This window comes from Mus caroli, chromosome 2 (assembly GCF_900094665.2).
Source record: "Mus caroli chromosome 2, CAROLI_EIJ_v1.1, whole genome shotgun sequence".
In the NCBI taxonomy this organism is placed as follows: domain Eukaryota; kingdom Metazoa; phylum Chordata; class Mammalia; order Rodentia; family Muridae; genus Mus; species Mus caroli.
In genome coordinates, this window is record NC_034571.1 from 96,803,059 (window position 1) to 96,819,922 (window position 16,864).

The window sequence follows — 16,864 nt, forward strand, 5'->3', positions numbered from 1 at the left end:
GTTTGTTTTTGAGACACGTACTCAAGTGTTCCGGACTGGCCTCTAAATCTCTTTGTAGCTGCAGATGACATCGAACCTCTGGTATTCGTGACTCTCACATCAGTTACTTTTCTGTTGCTGAGATAAAACACCATGACCAAAAGCAACTTTCAGAAGACATCATTTATTTGACTTACGGTTCCAGAGGGATAAGAATCGATAATGCAGGGGCTGGGGAGCACTGGCAAGAAGCAGGCATTTTGAGGCAGGAGCAGAAAACTGAGAGATCACATCAGAAAAAGAACTGCCTGAGGAATGCAGGTACATAGTCTCAAAGCACACACCCCCAGTGACGTTCTTCCTCCCTCAGAAAGCCCACCCCCAATGACGTAATTCCTCCCGCAAGGCTCAGCCTCCTGAGCTTCCCCCAGACACCACCACCAACTACATGAGCCTGTGTAGGGTATCCCTTATTGAAAGCACCACCCTCCACTTCTCTAGAACTGGGGTTATAGGTGTGTGTTATGATGCTTGGTCTATGCTGTCCTGAGGATGGCTTTGTGCTTGCCAGGCAAGCATTCTACCACCTGAATGAACCACGCCTTCAGCCCCGTGTCCTGCTTTCGCACTTAGCATTCCAGAATGAAGTTTTTCCCAATTCATTTCTATATCTTAAAATACATATAATTTCCCTCCCCACAGTTACGCAATTTGCAAAGCAGGGTTCTTTGTTTGCTCATCCCCTTACAATGAACATTATTTTTTCTACTATAACAGTGTACTTACTTCCCGTATTCACGTTTGTTTCTTGGAGATTTATTTTCAGAAGTGACCTTTGGTTCAGATTATTTGAACATGTTCAGGCTCCAGCAACATATTCTCTGGAACACTGAGCCAAGCTTACACCCACTGGCTCTCAGAGGATGGTTTGGTAATAAGATTTAAAAGGTGGGGAGATACATTCTAGACATTACTAAGTTTACACATTGTATTAGATACTTCAGAATGTAGCCAGGTGTGGCACATGACTGCAGTCCTATCTCTAAAGAGGTAGAGGTCCGGTGATCTGGAGTCCAAAGCTACCCAAGTTCCAGATCAGCCCGGGCTACTTGAGACCTTGTTTCAAAACCAACCAGAATCAAATTGAGTTATATATTTTATTGAATTCCTCAGAATGGAGATATTCTTCTCATATTACATTCAGCCACCACCTCAGCCGTACAGAATTCACACAACTTGCAGCCACGCCCTAAGCTTTTTGTCTGTGAGGAAAGACCGACAAAGCTAAACTGAGCAGGTGTGTGTGATAGGAAGGGGCAAACACAGGCATACCCAGGAAAGCCACAAGCCCGAGCACAAGAGGCAATAAGAAGGAGCCGTTGTTCAATCATGAAGAGTTACCAGGCATGACATACAACACCAAGAATGGGGGTTATGGTTCACCCATCATGGAGATCTGAAATGGTTTCTTCCAGTTTTCTTTGAAAGCCTGACTTCATTAATGGTGTACTGTGGTGCCTCACGGACTGGGAGAGCAAGCAGACATCTCTCTATAACCGAGGTGCACCCTTGTTGGATTTGCCAGGACCTCTGTGCTTAATTAACTTTGGCTCTGGCTCCTTCTGCTTAGTCACCGTCCTCCTATCAGCTGCCATCCTCAACTGCCATGTGAGACAGCCACATTTAATGGCTGGGATGGTGTGCCTAGCTTAGAGTTGTTTGGTTGGTTGTGTTTTTGTTTTGTCTTGTTTTTCCAGTGTCTGAGGTATTTTGATTGTAAAGTGGTGTACCTGTGCATGGCCCTGGGCTGAACTCTAGATGCAGAAACCAGAAAATCAACATCACTGGCAAATCAACAAATTGAGTACAGACTGAGAGGACAGGATATAACTCAGTAGGAACACTTGCTTGTATATGCAAGGCACATATGCTGGATTCAAACCCCAGTGTTGGGTGGAGTATTCAACATGAGGGAGGTATCTATAAAAACATAAACAGTTGGTTATAAAAACAAAGATCCTGTGTGAAGCCACTGGTCATAGCTAGTCTGTGGGAGAACAAGTGTCTCTGTCCTTTATTTCCATAAACTCAGATCAACAGGACTTTGAGAAGCAAAGTTTCTTCCAGTTTTCTTTGAAAGCCTGACTTCATTAATGGTGTACTGTGGTGCCTCACGGACTGGGAGAAGCAAAGTAGCAAGGAACCTGGTAAATCCCACATTAGTGTCAGAGCACTGGGTGTGGGTCCTAACCATTTACAAAATTCATGATCTCAGACAAGTTATTTAGTCCTAGGTGTGTAGGTGTGTGGATGTGCACTGCAGACAAGAAACAACTTTTTTGTTCTGTTTTGTGTATAATGTGTGTGAGCACATGCGTGTGTGTGTGTGTGTGTGTGTGTGTGTGTGTTGCATGTGTATTGGAGTGTGGATGCATGTACTCATGTTTGCACATATGGAGGTTAGAGGAGGATATTTTGCCCTATCTATTTTTCTCCCCTTCATTTCTTTTAAGACATGGTCTTTCATGGACTCCAAAACTCACCATTTCCTTAGGTGGACCAGCAAGCTCCCAGGATCCTCGTGGCTCTGCCTCCCAAGGCTGATATTACAAGAAAGAGCAGCCATACCCTACATTTTATATAGGTGCTGGGAATTTGAACTCAGGTCCTTATGCTTGAGCAAGCCTCCTTGTGTACTAAGCCAATTCTCCAGCTCACTTTTTCAAGATGAGATCTCTCACTGGCATGGAACTCTTTGAATAAGGCCCAGGCATCTATCTGTCTCTGCCTCCCTAGCACTGGGATTGCAAGCATGTGCCTCCACACTTGGCCTCATAAAACATGGCTCTGTGGTTAAGAACACCGACTGCTCTTCCAGAGTTCCTGAGCTCAATTACCAACAACCATATGGTGGCTCACAACCATCTGTAATAGGATCTGATACCCTCTTCTGGTGTGTCCAAAGAGAATGACAATGAACTCACATACATTAAATTAATTAATTAGTTAATTAATTTAAATAAAAGCATGGTTCAGGGTATTGAACTCAGATCCTCATGCTTTCAAAGCAAGCACTTTACTTACTGAGCTATATTGCCTCAGCCAAGCTACTTAGTCTAAACTTCCATTTAAGTGGAGCTCAAAACACCTTCTACATTAGTTATAACTTATACCAAAAAGAACAACAAAATAAAATTGCTTAAACACATTGTCAATGTTTCGTTCCCTCACACAAAATGTCTCAGAGCCAGAAGGTTCCAGGCAATCCAGCCGTCCTTAACTCAATCGGTCCATCTCTTAGTCCAAGGTTCAGATCACATGCTCATTGCATGCCAACCACCGGAAACATGGTCAAAGACACACATGCCCAGTCGTTTGCAGAGACCAGCCTGGAAACCGCACACTTCATTTCTTCTTCCACTCCTTCCCACTGGCCAGAATGTAGGAAACTGGGACCTGTACTCACTAGCTCATCACATGTTTAGCAAAACTGAAACATTTTACTGTAAAAGGATATGGGGAGTCAGATGTTGCCAGGATATGGGCAACTTCAGCCACATTAAGCTACTGGAACTATTGTGAGCGCTATGGAGAAAATACTTAAGAGAATCAGTTGTGAGTATTCTCAGTTAACAGGAATTGTCATTGCTCTTTCTCCCATATGAGTCTTTTATAGGCTATTTCTACTCTTTAGAAAATCTAACCAGTTTTATGTTAGGATATTACTTTGTATGTATCTCTGTAGGGAACACTCTAGCTAAGAGACTGCCTCTGGCCGCTGCATGCACAGCTACAAGGTCACATTGTAATGAACTGTCTATGTGCCAGCCCAAACTTTCCCACACCATGAATTTTCCTTTCAGAGCAGTTTAACAAAAATGTATATTGTTCCAACTATGACCAGGCTACAGGGGGTTTCCAGTATTAACCTATTTAATTATGAGTCTAATGATCTTCACCTCCCAAAGCCACGTCCACAATTAGTGATGAGGTCAGAATTTAGACAAGGCCCTGGAGATAAAATCAGAACTCTTTCACTGCTCTCTGCTTGCACCAAAGTAGACAGGCAGCGCTAAGGTGAGCTTCCTGTATGCTTAGAGTATTCTTCCCACATTAGGTCACCTCCTGCCCACCCAGAACCTGGCTTTGTAGGAAGCCATGTTTTGTAGTCACAGTCAAGGAAGATCACAGGATAATGGCATTGAAAGAAAGCATGACAGGTGGCAGTGGATTTATTCGTGAGGGCCAGTGAGGTTACTGAGCCCACACCACACGTGAGAGGGGGACGTAAGGGGAACCAGAAAAGACAGCTGGAGATGCAGACCCTTGCTGAGCAGCAGGTATGAAAGAAAAAGATCTCCAGCCAGCCTCCCTCCCCTACAGCAAAGAGCAGCTGGTGACTTGGACTTCTAAGGTGGCAGAATGACTTTTCCCCGAGAAAACATGTTCAGGAAAAGACTCTATTTCTCGCAGGTAAAGAGGATCTGCTGACCCGTTTTTGACGTTCCTGATCCAGAATGACTGACATAAACAAATTCAATGCTGAGACTTTGTGACATGAAGCAATCGTCTCCTAATGGTGCCAAATGTCAAAAGCAGTTGCCTCATGAAAACAAAGGTCAATTATGGTGGTTAAAAAAAAATGATGTCTACAGACTCAAGTGGGTCAGAGATAATGTGTATGTGTATGACTGGGCACATACAAAGATAGCAAGCAAACATGCAAAAATTTAGATCAAAGGTGAACAGTTGTTCACTTGCTTTACTGCTTTGATTTGCTCTTTTTGCAATTTTAGTGTCGCATCAAAGTAAAAATGCACCTCCTAAAATGTAAATATATTCCTTGAGGCATTCATTCACCGGCATTTTCTCAGACAATACCTTAACGATAAAGTATTTGGCAATGGACTGAGAGGCAAGATGGGATCCAAAGAATCCCACATATAGGGCAGGGTGTCTAGATGAAGAGAGAGCGTGAAGTGAGTTGAACTCTAGCTTCACTCACATGACATCTGAACTTGCACCTGAACCATTTTCACAGAAACCAGTTGAGAGATAAAGAGAGAACTTTCAAAAGCAGGAAGGTCTTAAACACAAGCAGTCGGGTGAGCTATACTGAGAAAGGGCTGTAGGCGTCCCTTAAACTATCTATGTATAATGAGATTTCACATGTCAGTACTTAGAAAACTCCAAAGCTCCCGGACACTGAGCAGTCTAAACTTATCCCATATCATTGTCCTGAGGAATGAAATCACTTGACCATCAACCTATGCTTCTGGCTTTCTCATTACTGTATAATCAGTCGCGTGCTTGGTAAACATCAGCTACTGTCATCCTTACAGGGCCTGAGTTTATCCACTTTGGTGGTGTTTTGAACATGCTGCTACCTCACTGCAGGCTCACACTGTTAGACCTAGAGATTGCTCTGTCTGTTGGTCTGTGAACAGAAACCCTGAGAGCCCAAGTCTTGACTCATGGAGCTGATTATGTAGCAGAAAGGTACTTTGCTGTGTACCGACACAAACTACTCAAACGTGTGCTCCTGTTATCTGAGTGTCTGTGGTAATAGTCAGTCATGGAGTATAGTATGATGGATAGTCATGGGTAAAGTATCATGGTGTCCAAAAAAGACTAAGGCCACTGCTCCCCACCTCAAACAGAAGGTGCCTATACTGGCTGGTTTTGTGTAACTTAACACAAGCTAGAGCCATCAGAGAAAAAATGATCCAAAGTTGAGAACATGCCTCTGTGAGATCCAGCTGTAAGACATTTTCTCAATTAGTGATCAGTGGGTCAAGACCCAGGCCATTGTGAGTGGTGCCATCCCTGGGCTGGTTGTCTTGGGTTCTATAAGAAAACAGGCTAAGCAAGCCATGAGGAGCAAGCCAATAAACAGTACATTTCCATGGCCTCTGCACCAGCTCCGGCCACCAGGTACCTCCCGTGTTTGAGTTCTTGTCCTGACTTCATTTGGTGATGAACAGCAATATGGAGGTGTAAGCCAAATAAACCCTTACCACCGGGCAGTACACCTTTAATCCCAGCACTTAGGAGGCAGAGGCAGGCAGAGATCTCTGAGTTCAAGGCCAGCCTGGTCTACAAAGTGAGTTCCAGAATAGCCAGGGCTACACAGAGAAACCCTCTCTTGAAAAAACAACAACAAAAATTAAAATTAAAAAAATAAATAAATAAAAATAAAAAATAAAATAAACCCTTTCCTTCCTAACTTGCTTTTTGGTCATGGCATTTCATCAGAGTAATAAAAACCCTAACTAAGACAGTGCCCAAAATACACTGAATCCCCTAGAGAGAATCAAGGTTGGAAGCATGACTCAGCAGTGTGGGTCTCAGGTACAGGATCTGGGAATTCAGCAAGACACATGGTCAAAAGCCTTGCATTGGGCAGACAAGCAAAGGGGAAGTGTGTGTTTGGTTACCAGCAAAAGCACATGTTCTCCTTCTATTCTGTTCTTTGCTGCCTCTCCAACATACCAGCAAGACCTTCCCATGACTTAACTATTTTAAAATATATTATATGTAACCACAAAAAATTATATATACCATAAAAAATGATAGTCTGTCAGCCCATAAATTGTAGGACCAAAGCCAAGTTATTCTTTGCTTCTCTTTCAAGATGCATATTTTAAAATATAGAAACAGGAAAAAAAGAGGAAGAAGAAGAAGAACCCAAACCCAAACCATCTGCTCCCAACCATTTTAGCCCCCCTTTGCACCTGTGAACAGCTGTACATAGGAAATGACAGACAGCAACAGCATCGGTACAGCTAAACTTTGTGCACACCCGCCTTTCTCCTGGAGCACTAGAAGTTTGTGAGCACAGAGTGAGGCAGCCTGAGCCATAACTTACATTTGAAGTTTAGAGAAAACTGAAATGTTGATGGAGACTAGATCTCAGCCCTCGTCTGAGGCAAGCACTAGGAGTCTGGTATTAGGAGGACCACCATATATCAGAGCAGAGCCCAGGAAATGGTAGATAACACAGGGCTTGAGATGGCTTCAGGAGGAGCACAGCTCTCCAGGGGCAGAGGAAGGCCTGGCTCAAGAGCACACACTGCTTTACTGGGAAAGTAGTTTTGCCTGTGAAGAGGCATAAGGGGACAACACCCTCTTAGAGTAACAGTTGTCTAGGAAATAGCACAACTGAAGATCATATGGCATTCCATCATAACCGCATCTAAAGAGTTTCAACTGGTTGGAACCATGACTTGGAGTGACCCCTGTTTGCCAAAACCTCAAATCTAACTGAAACTTGTTTCCTAGTCAATGACCCGTGATACCTGTTTTGACTAACACACAGCCCTGGGGATGGATGCCTCCCTTCCTATGCACAGCAATAAGGTTTTGTTTGATTTTGCTTTGCTTTGGTTTGTCTTGAGGTACTGGGGATGGAACCCAAGGTCTGGTGAATCTAAGTGATCACTCCATCATTAAATTGTATCTCCAGCCCTCTCACTTTTGATTCTTCTTCAACAAAAGTCTTAACTTTTTTTCAAGTATTGAGGCTCATTCTTGTATGGTGAAAGGTAAGGGATAATTCCCAGCCCCAGAAAAGCCTTATAAAACCAACAAGAGTCTGGAGGGATCAGTTAGAACTTGCTAGTCTCAAGTGAAAGGGAAGACAACCGTAGGGAGGTAGACACACAACTGTGGCCGCATCACTCCTGGAGTTGCAGCTGCTGCTCCTGGGAGGCAGAAATGTCTTAATCTCACTAAAAATATTTCTTTTAAGAATCAGAATGGAGCCAGGCATTGTAATTAATTTTTTCAAAACTTATTTTTAATGATGGTTCTTAAATGCTTTAACCTTCGTTTTAGCCCACCAGAGGTAGTGAAAAAGAAAGAATACGAGGGAAATGGACCTGTTTAGAAATGGTTCTTTGGAGCAATTCCCATCTGTGTTGTCAGAAAATCAGCAGTTAAGTTCACAGGTCTGCAGCAGCAGTTCGATTCAGTCGCAAATACTTCATGGAAATATCAGCAATCCAATTCAGTAGAGTTGGGTCAGCAGCAGCAGTAGCATGACCTAGCAAGAACAGCCAGGCCTCAGCCTCCACACAGGTCAGCAGGAGGGACCAGGGAGCGATGGCTGGAAAAGTTCTCCACTGTGCCTCTCTGAGCGAAAAAAAATTCAGCAAAGATGAGAGACCAACAAGCCTTGCACAGCTATATCTCTAAGCAAGCCAAGCTCAGCCTCCATCACTGTCCATCAGTCCTATTTATACCCTCTAAACATCACATATCGTCCACATGTCTTGCCTCAGCACGTGCTTCTGTCTCTGCTGACATCATTCTGCTTGTCAGCCAGAGTCCGCAGAAGTGGCAAGAAACTGCAGCACACACCAGAAGTTTCTTGGTGCAAAGAATCCTTCATCACATGTCCTTTCACATGCTTGCTTTAGCAGAACATCCTTTCACCTGTGTTTGCTTCAGGTAAACATTTCTTCACCAGTCTGCCTTAGCCTTTCACCTGAGTCTACTTCAGCTAAACGTGCCTTCACATGTTTGCCCCAGCAAAACACCATCCAACACAACTGACTTTCTAAAGAACCCTTAAGTTTGCACTTCAAACTTGCATAGTGATGTACACATTTAATCCCAGCACTCAGGAGGCATATGCAGGCAGATCTCTATAAGTTTAAGGCCAGCCTGGTCTACATAATGAGTTCAGAACAACCAGGGCTACATAGTGAGAACCTATCTCAAAAAATAAAAACAAAAACAAAACAGTAGACCATCATCTCAAGGCTTAGCGAGTAAAGTAAGAGCACCTTTACTGGCTTAGCCTGACAACTTGAGTTCCATCCCTGGGACCCAGAAGAAAGGAACCAACTCCATAAGTTGTCCTCTGACCTCCACTCATGCAACATGACACATGCACCACATGTAAACAAATGTGCCACAATTGTAAACAAATAATGTAATTAGAAATATTTTTATTAAAATGTAGGGTCTGGGCCTTCAGCTCAGTGATAGACTGCTCTCCTAAAAGCCTATATATCCTTACTTCACATGCCTTAGAAAATGGAGAAAAGCAAATAATAATGTCACAAATCCCACCATCTTTAGACAAATAGAGTGTTAATATTTGTATCATTTTGCTATATATCTTTCTATTTTATTTATATCTATGTTTTCCCTAGATACAGAAGACCTCAAATAAATTGAGATCATATATAAATATTATATACATGCATATTTTAATAATAACTTACTCTTTTCATTTCTTCATTTATCATAAATATCTTCCCACAATGATAAATAACTTTTGTTGGTGGACTGTTATCCCATGATTCCATGGTAATCCATGGATCTTTAAATTAAACGTTTAGCCTGATAGGTTGCCAAAGAAATTCTCCACAGATAATCTACTGAAATGGCTTTTTTCCTGGAAGGCTGCCTTCATTTCATTGTGTTGAACACCCCCAACCCCAAAAAGTCTTCTATTATTACAATTTTTCTATTATTACAGCATTCCATAAAATATCTAGAAATGGGACTTAATTAAATAACACCCAAAAGAAGATATAGAAAATCCAGAAGTATCCTGGTCCTCTTGGCAGAGAGTCATATGCTGTAGACAAGAAACCACTCCTGAAAGCAAGAATAATGAGGAAAAAAATAAGTCAACTCCTGAATATTGGCAGTGGCATCCAAACTGAAGGAAAAAGAAAACGTCACAGGAGCTGAATAAAGAACCCACCAGTCAGAAAGTCACAAAGCTACCTTTAAGATAAGAATAAAAAGCAGATATGAAAAGGGCTCTCCAGGACTTAAAGGTTACAAGAGATAATAGAATAGGAAGACATGAAAAGTCATAAGAAACAAATTCACAAATCGTATGCTATATGGAATCTAGGGATAAAATTAACACTTGGGGAGGATACAAGATAAAACTAAGATACGAGACCTGCCAATGATCTGTATTCAGACCTGTGCCTAGTCAGGTATACCTGGGTATCACCTCATTGATATATGATTTGTATTAGTCAATACCTTCTCTTCTCTGCATAGATAAGCTTGAGTTGAATTTTTTTTTCATCACTTGAACTACATAAAGCTTAGCCAATACAGAACTGCTCCCAAGCTGGGCAGGTTACACAACAGATATGTAATCCCCCAGATGTGGAATCAACTGATGTAGAATAAGATAGAATACATTATGCTTACCTGAAATTCAGCAGGAGTGTTCTTAATAGGAACTGTGCAAGATATTAGAGTCTCCAAATTTCTGTAAAATTTCACTAGGAAGTAGGAATTGGCCCATGTGACTGTGGAGACTGAAGAAGATATCACTGTGACCTGGGAAGTCCTTTAACTCATTTGACACATACCAGACTATAATCGTAGTGGTGAGTTTTCACTACACCACTCTCCACCTACCCAGGAGCTAGCTATCTTGGGTTAGCAAATGGAAAACACACACACACACACACACACACACACACACACACACACATACCCACATACCAGTTAATTTTCAAGTGCCTTGGCTAACTCAAAGGCAAGGTACTCCTAAAACTTCCCCTGCTACCCCAGACCCAATTGGGGAAGTGGTCAGTGGCAACTTACCCAAAATCTTATGTAGCTGGTTGGCTTTATATACTGTTGCTCCTGTATCCCATCCTTTTCATGGTGATCTCCTATTCCTTTCTGCATCTTACCTGGACAACTCTAAGTGTCTCTCACCCCCCCCCCCGTACCCAACCATTGGCCACTGGCATCCTTATTGACAGATCAAAAACCAGTTGAGCACAAGGACCTTTAGCTTCTGGACAAGCAGATTCAAAGCATTGGTGCCAATCTCCAACACATAATGAGGCAGAACTGAAATCCAACTGAGAACTGGCATTTGAGCAAAGCTCCATCCAATTTTTAAAAGAGAAAAATTCTCAAACTAGATTGCAGAGTTGATAGCTTTCTAGACATTGGTTACTTGACCTTGAAGTTAAGGAGAAACAGTTTGAACATTTTTAAAGATATATATTTCCAGAGAAACTCATGCTTGGTAAATAGAAGGGCTCTTGACTACAAATAGTCCCTAAATAATGTTTTCATTTATGATTGTTAGCTTTGTGATGATGCATCAGATATGCATTTAATTGAAACCATATTTGAATTTTGATCTTTCCTCAGGCTTAGTGATATGCTGCAATCCCCTGTCACCATGTAAGGCACAGCTGGAAGTCCCCCGGGAACCACAACATCATGAAATAAACAACCAGTATTTGACCTTATTCTGATTTGCTCAGCTAGAATGTTTGGTAGACTGTGGGGGTGAATAAACTTTGGACTTTGATCTTTTCAACTTAACTGGGTTCAATAGGACAGAATCCTGCCATGAATTCAGAAGCATCTATATGTGGCCATTAAGGACACCCAAAACTTTAAAACCATGGAATATAGAATGGACTTATAATTGATAAAGCTCTCACCATATCTGTCTCTTGAAAGCCATTTTTAGATGTACCACATTTTTCAATGGCTAAGGGGCACCCTCCAGAAAACACAGCAAAAGCAACCAAAGTAATCAACCAAAGAGGTGACATTTCTGATAAGAAAGAGGACTCTTTTTTATCTCTGTCCTCCAAGATACATAAGCTCTGGAGTGGTGGCTACTATGTCAGGTTCCTGTGTTCTTCTTTCTTAAATATGTTTAAATTGTTTTTGTTGTATTTGCCTTGCTCTCTGTGTTGATACAATTGAACAATCAAGCACCATTTAGCAGAGTCAGCTATGTGATGGGCACCAACAACCCCAGCATTAGAGAAGGAAGCAAGAGGGTCACAGTAAGTTTCAGGCTAGCCCAAGCTGCAAAGGCAGACCCTGTCTCAAAAACAGAAAACAAACCACCATCATTTAGCGGCATTCATCTACCAATATAGAGTGTTGGCAAGATCCTTTTGAGAGGACTCAACACCATGGGGGCATTCTTGGTCAATGTTAGAGTAACTTGATAGTGCTTAGGCTAATAAAAGTGAAAGTACCCCATGCACCGCAAAGAATCATATCCGGTCTCACACTGGAAAGGTATAGGGCAGAGCTTGTTCACAGTAAAAGGTAGCCTTGTAAACCGTGTGTATGTGGGAGTTGGAGGAGGCAGAAAATGCCTTGTAGACAAAAGCTGACAAACTTACAGTTGGCTGAATGACTAGATCCATTGTCATCAGTTTCACTGCAGGACAGGAACCCTGATCCTCTAGTTGCAAGTCCTGAGAGTAGTGGAGGCGACTCAAAATATGCTCGCCAGGATAGAATCAGCATTAAGAAAAGGAGAAAAGAAAGTTCCACTTCAGATGAATATGCAAAGAAAACTCCAGAACAAGGATGGGTTTCGTTGCTCATATATGAAATCCCAGCACTCTGGAGTGAATCTAAAACCAGCCCGGGCTGTATAAAAAAAAAAAAAAAAAAAAAAAAAAGGGTGTGAAGAATAGCAAGATCTAGGTAACAAAGTCAATTACAGAAAATTAATTAAATGCTTTTAAAATACAATTGTCAACTGCTCTTGCAAATTATTTTTAAAAGTTTATTTAGAAACCTCAAGAAAGAAATGAAGCAATACCATTACTTTAAAAAATATTAGAAAGATAGAAAATTCATATTAATTTAAGAACCAACATAAAAAATAAACAACTTAGCATCCTGTAAATAAAATATACAGCTATATGAGGTAAAAAAAAAAAGATGAAATAGATATACAAGCCATCCTCCTTGTATGGTGCTGTCAATGAAAACCTATGCATGGTAGAACCATGTCCTTGCTTTGCATGGTCCTGTGACAAATGAACACAGTTCTGATATGCTCAGGTTCAGTTAACATGGCACCATGCACTCAAGCAAAGACAAAATCAAGGCCAGAATTAGTGAATTCTGTAAGCCATATTAAATTAATAACCAACAGAGAAGAAAATCAAACAACTTAACATCCTTTAAATAAAAAAATACACCTATAGGAGGTGAAAATGAGGGCTGAAGAGATGGCTCAGTGGTTAAGTGGGTATACTACTCTTACAGAGGACTTAAGTTCAGTTCTCAGTGCCTATGCTGGGCAGCTTATAACTATCTGCAACTTCAGATCCTGGGCATCCAGTGCTCTCTTCTGGCCTCCTTGGGTACTCACACTCATTTTCACACACACCCGGAGAGAGTCACACATAACATAGTTAAAAATAAAATATGAATGAGAAATTAGGAAAAATGAAGACTAGATTATGGGAAAGGCATATAATAAATTTATTAGGTTCTCCAGAAGGAAATAATGACATAGAGTTTTTATATTATAAAGCATATATTATTTAGAGAGAAGTGTTGCATTTGGGGTGGAAGCTGAGAAAACTCACTTCAGACATGGAAGCTTAAAATTAAACCTTTATTTTGTTTGTTTGTTTGTTGTTTTTTGTTTTCTGTTTTTGTTTTTTGAGACAAGGTTTCTTTGTATAGCCCTGGCTATCCTAGAACTCACTCTGTAGACCAGGCTGGCCTCTAACTCCTAAGTGCTGGGATTAAAGGTATGTGCCACCACTGCCCAGTGAAACCTTTATTTTCTAAGTGCTCAGAAAGGCAGTTTGGGATTTGAACTGTGTCCCCGAAGGGAAATTATACGACATTTTTAAAGGATGGGAACACAAAGAAAGGGGGAATTGAGAACTGCAGTGCCATCCAATTGTATTTTGACATTATAGGTTAAGCAAGAGAGTACCCATTAGAGACTGGGATGTATCTAGGGCACCTGGCTTCAAAGTCCTTAATTCATTCTCCTAGACATTAGGTCCAGATCTCAGAGTGATAGGGGGACAAAGGGATGGGTTAGCTGCATGTAGTTAATTAGGGAATAATAGGCAATTTTTATATATTATATTATATTATATTATATACAAATAATATATAATTATATATTTTTATAGCTTATGCACCTTGGTTTAGATAACAATTTCTATATTCTTTACCAGTTAACAAACAATTAAGAAAACATTTGGAGAAGTTGGATAGGTGTTTGATCCTAGGCCTGAAAACATGAACTTGTTTGACACTGCCAGCAAGATGGAAAATTTGGCCCCTAACATGGCTGGACTTAGATAACTGTCTCGTTACAAGTTGTTCCTGAGATGACTGGACTCATACAACTGTTTACAGTAGAAGCTGCTCGGCTATAGGAAAGTCCCCAGGTTCCCCTAGGGCCTGGGACCTTAAATTTACTTTCTCCCTATGATTAAATCAAGTCTGAAAATGAAATAGTAGTACTTAGAATAATTTTCTTTTGTTTGTTCCCAACAGAATGAAATATAAAAATAAGATTAACCATAACACAATATAGCAAAGTTGTAGAAAAAAGGATATATCACTTAAAGAAGAAAAATCTAAAAGCTAACAAAATGCAAAGATGCATGATTTAAAATATTCTAATGGCAGACTCCCCTTCTCAGCAGAAAATATTCTCAAAGACCATAGAGGTGTGTCTTCTAGCATTAAAGGGAGAGATCAACATGAGTTTTTATACCCAGCTAAACAGCACTGCCATAATAAAGCCATTTAAAACCTGATGGGTGCTTAATGAGAGAACAAGTTGGGGATGTACTTTAGCAAAAGAATGGGTCAGGGAAGAACCCACAAAGAGGAATGCAATAAACAGGAAATTAAGTCAATGAGAAAGACTTCAATAGGACTACTCAGACAGCTTGACATGTGTCCCCTAACAACCAGGAACATAGAGCAATAGATTTCCAACTCTTAGGAGAACACTAATGCAATTTAGGGTAACATAGTAGAGACTATTGGAACACAACACACTTATCTTCCACACAAAACTGAAGAGCATTGGCTCTAGCAAATCTAGAGGAATTGAAAGCAATACCAAGGGAACAAGAATCACAGAAAAATCACCAGGGGTTTCTTAATGACTTCATGAAAGTGCTAGTGAGAAAGAGATTTATGCAGAGAATCTAGAACAATCTTATAATAGTTCTGGTCAAGAACTTTTCTATCCACAGTTTCTTTCCTTTCTCTTTTTATTTCTAAGAAGGGTTCAATAAGACTAACCACTAGGCAGATAAAGGGATATTGGAAAGGAGAGAAATAGATGATTATATATTTCTTCCCTAGAGTACACATTCTAGCCTGCAGAAGGCCCTAAGTGGAAGAAGAGAGAAAACACAATCACAAGGAACTGAACTTAGAACTTCATGTGACCACTGTTTATTTCATATCTGTCAGTATTGGCTGCCTTCCAGTTTTCATCCAGAAGTAGGGAAGGGGCCATTGAGGAAGTTTAACAAGAGATAAAAATGAAGTTGCTTCTGATACACCAGTTACAAGAATTTCAAATCATACTAAAATTGTGACCAGAGATCTAAAATCAGCCAGTAGGCCCCATCCTTGTTTATGAACACCATCCACGTATCAATGAACCTTGATCAACTTACACCAGAGGAACTTCTCCCTTCTCCTTTACATCTCAATTCCCCCAAAGGGGAGGAAACTACTTTCCCATCGTTCATCCTTGCTCTGTTTTCCAGGATGAATAATGATGATCTAATCCACCTTCACTTCCCCATGGGGAGTATAATCTGCCTACTGAGCCACATAAGGAAGTGATGCTTACAATGAATTTCCTCAGTTGGTTAGTAAGACCTCTGATCTTCATACAGAACAGCCTTGAGTCTACCCATGTTGAGCTTGAATAATTTCTTTGAATACTACCAGGTTTTTGCCACAGTCTTTTCTCCAATAAAAACAGTTTGATGACAATGTGATTCCTCGTGTGACTTCATCCCAGATCGAATCTGGGTTTTGCTTAATCTTTTGTCATTTTAGACAAAAGATATTAGCATCTTCTAATAGCAAGAAAATTTTAGGCATACAGTATTCACATTCAAGATTTAGAACAAATAATGTATCTACAAAAGGCATATTATATTCAGAATAGGAAATACCTCCAGGTATTTCTCTCACTCACATATTTCAGATACCAGTTGCATGAGAGAAGTTTTCACCATAAATCAAGAAATTCTTCAGCAGACACTAGTTTAGATGTCTTACATTCTAAGTCACTTCTTACACCATGTACCTGCAAATACAATCAGATATCATGGGCTAGGAGCTCCATCCTTCAGCACTGCCCTCTTTTCACATGCCAACTATGAGTGACCAGCTCTAAGTTGCTACTACCTCCTCAGGTCTGACTCCTCAGGTCTTATCTGCTGAGTGGCTCACATAACCCTGGGAAACCCTTACAGTGTGGACTGGTTAAAAGGATTACAGAAAAGACAAATCAAGAACCAGATGGAGGAGTTGAAAGCATCAAGGTTTGCTCTGTCACTTGAGTAAAGGCTATTATAGATAAAGCAAAGGAGCAGAATTCGATCATGAAGAGGCAATATCTATTATAAAATGGTCCTTCATGATGCCAAGCTGGATGGATGGTGAGTCATTGCTTTGTTACCATCTAAGTGCAGTACATTTGTGGAAACTGGCTCTCCCTACTCTCTTCCATGACTGCTTCTAATGTTCTTCATCTTTCTCTGCCTTCCTTTGTGTACCTTCCTTAATTCTCACTTCTCTGTAGTGTCTTGAATACTTTTCAATGTCTGATCAAAACAGTCTCAAAACAAATATCAAAGAGTCTCCATCATTTCTGAGCTGGCAGAGTAAAAAGTGCCCCGAGATCAAATAGAAGAGAAATGAGTTGGTAGGGCTTTCAGGTATTTTTTTGCCAAGTCATGGTGACTCTGAACTTGAGCTACCAGCATTACAATTAAAATTCAGCTGTAAAACATGTATTGCAACAGGGAATGGTGAGACATGGTAATGTGGACTATACCTACAGGCTGAGACAATAGGGCAATGAGTTTAAAGCCAGTCTGGGCTA

General features: G+C 40.8%; 1 long non-coding RNA gene across 1 annotated transcript; it reads right to left on the bottom strand.

The window, feature by feature from the left end:
• Positions 1 to 7,851: 7,851 nt before the first annotated feature.
• Positions 7,852 to 10,720, bottom strand: LOC110289705. Its single transcript, XR_002377367.2, has 3 exons — positions 10,570 to 10,720; positions 10,168 to 10,277; positions 7,852 to 8,112 (listed from the first exon to the last, which is right to left on the bottom strand). It is a non-coding gene; the product is annotated as an uncharacterized LOC110289705 (long non-coding RNA).
• Positions 10,721 to 16,864: the final 6,144 nt, after the last annotated feature.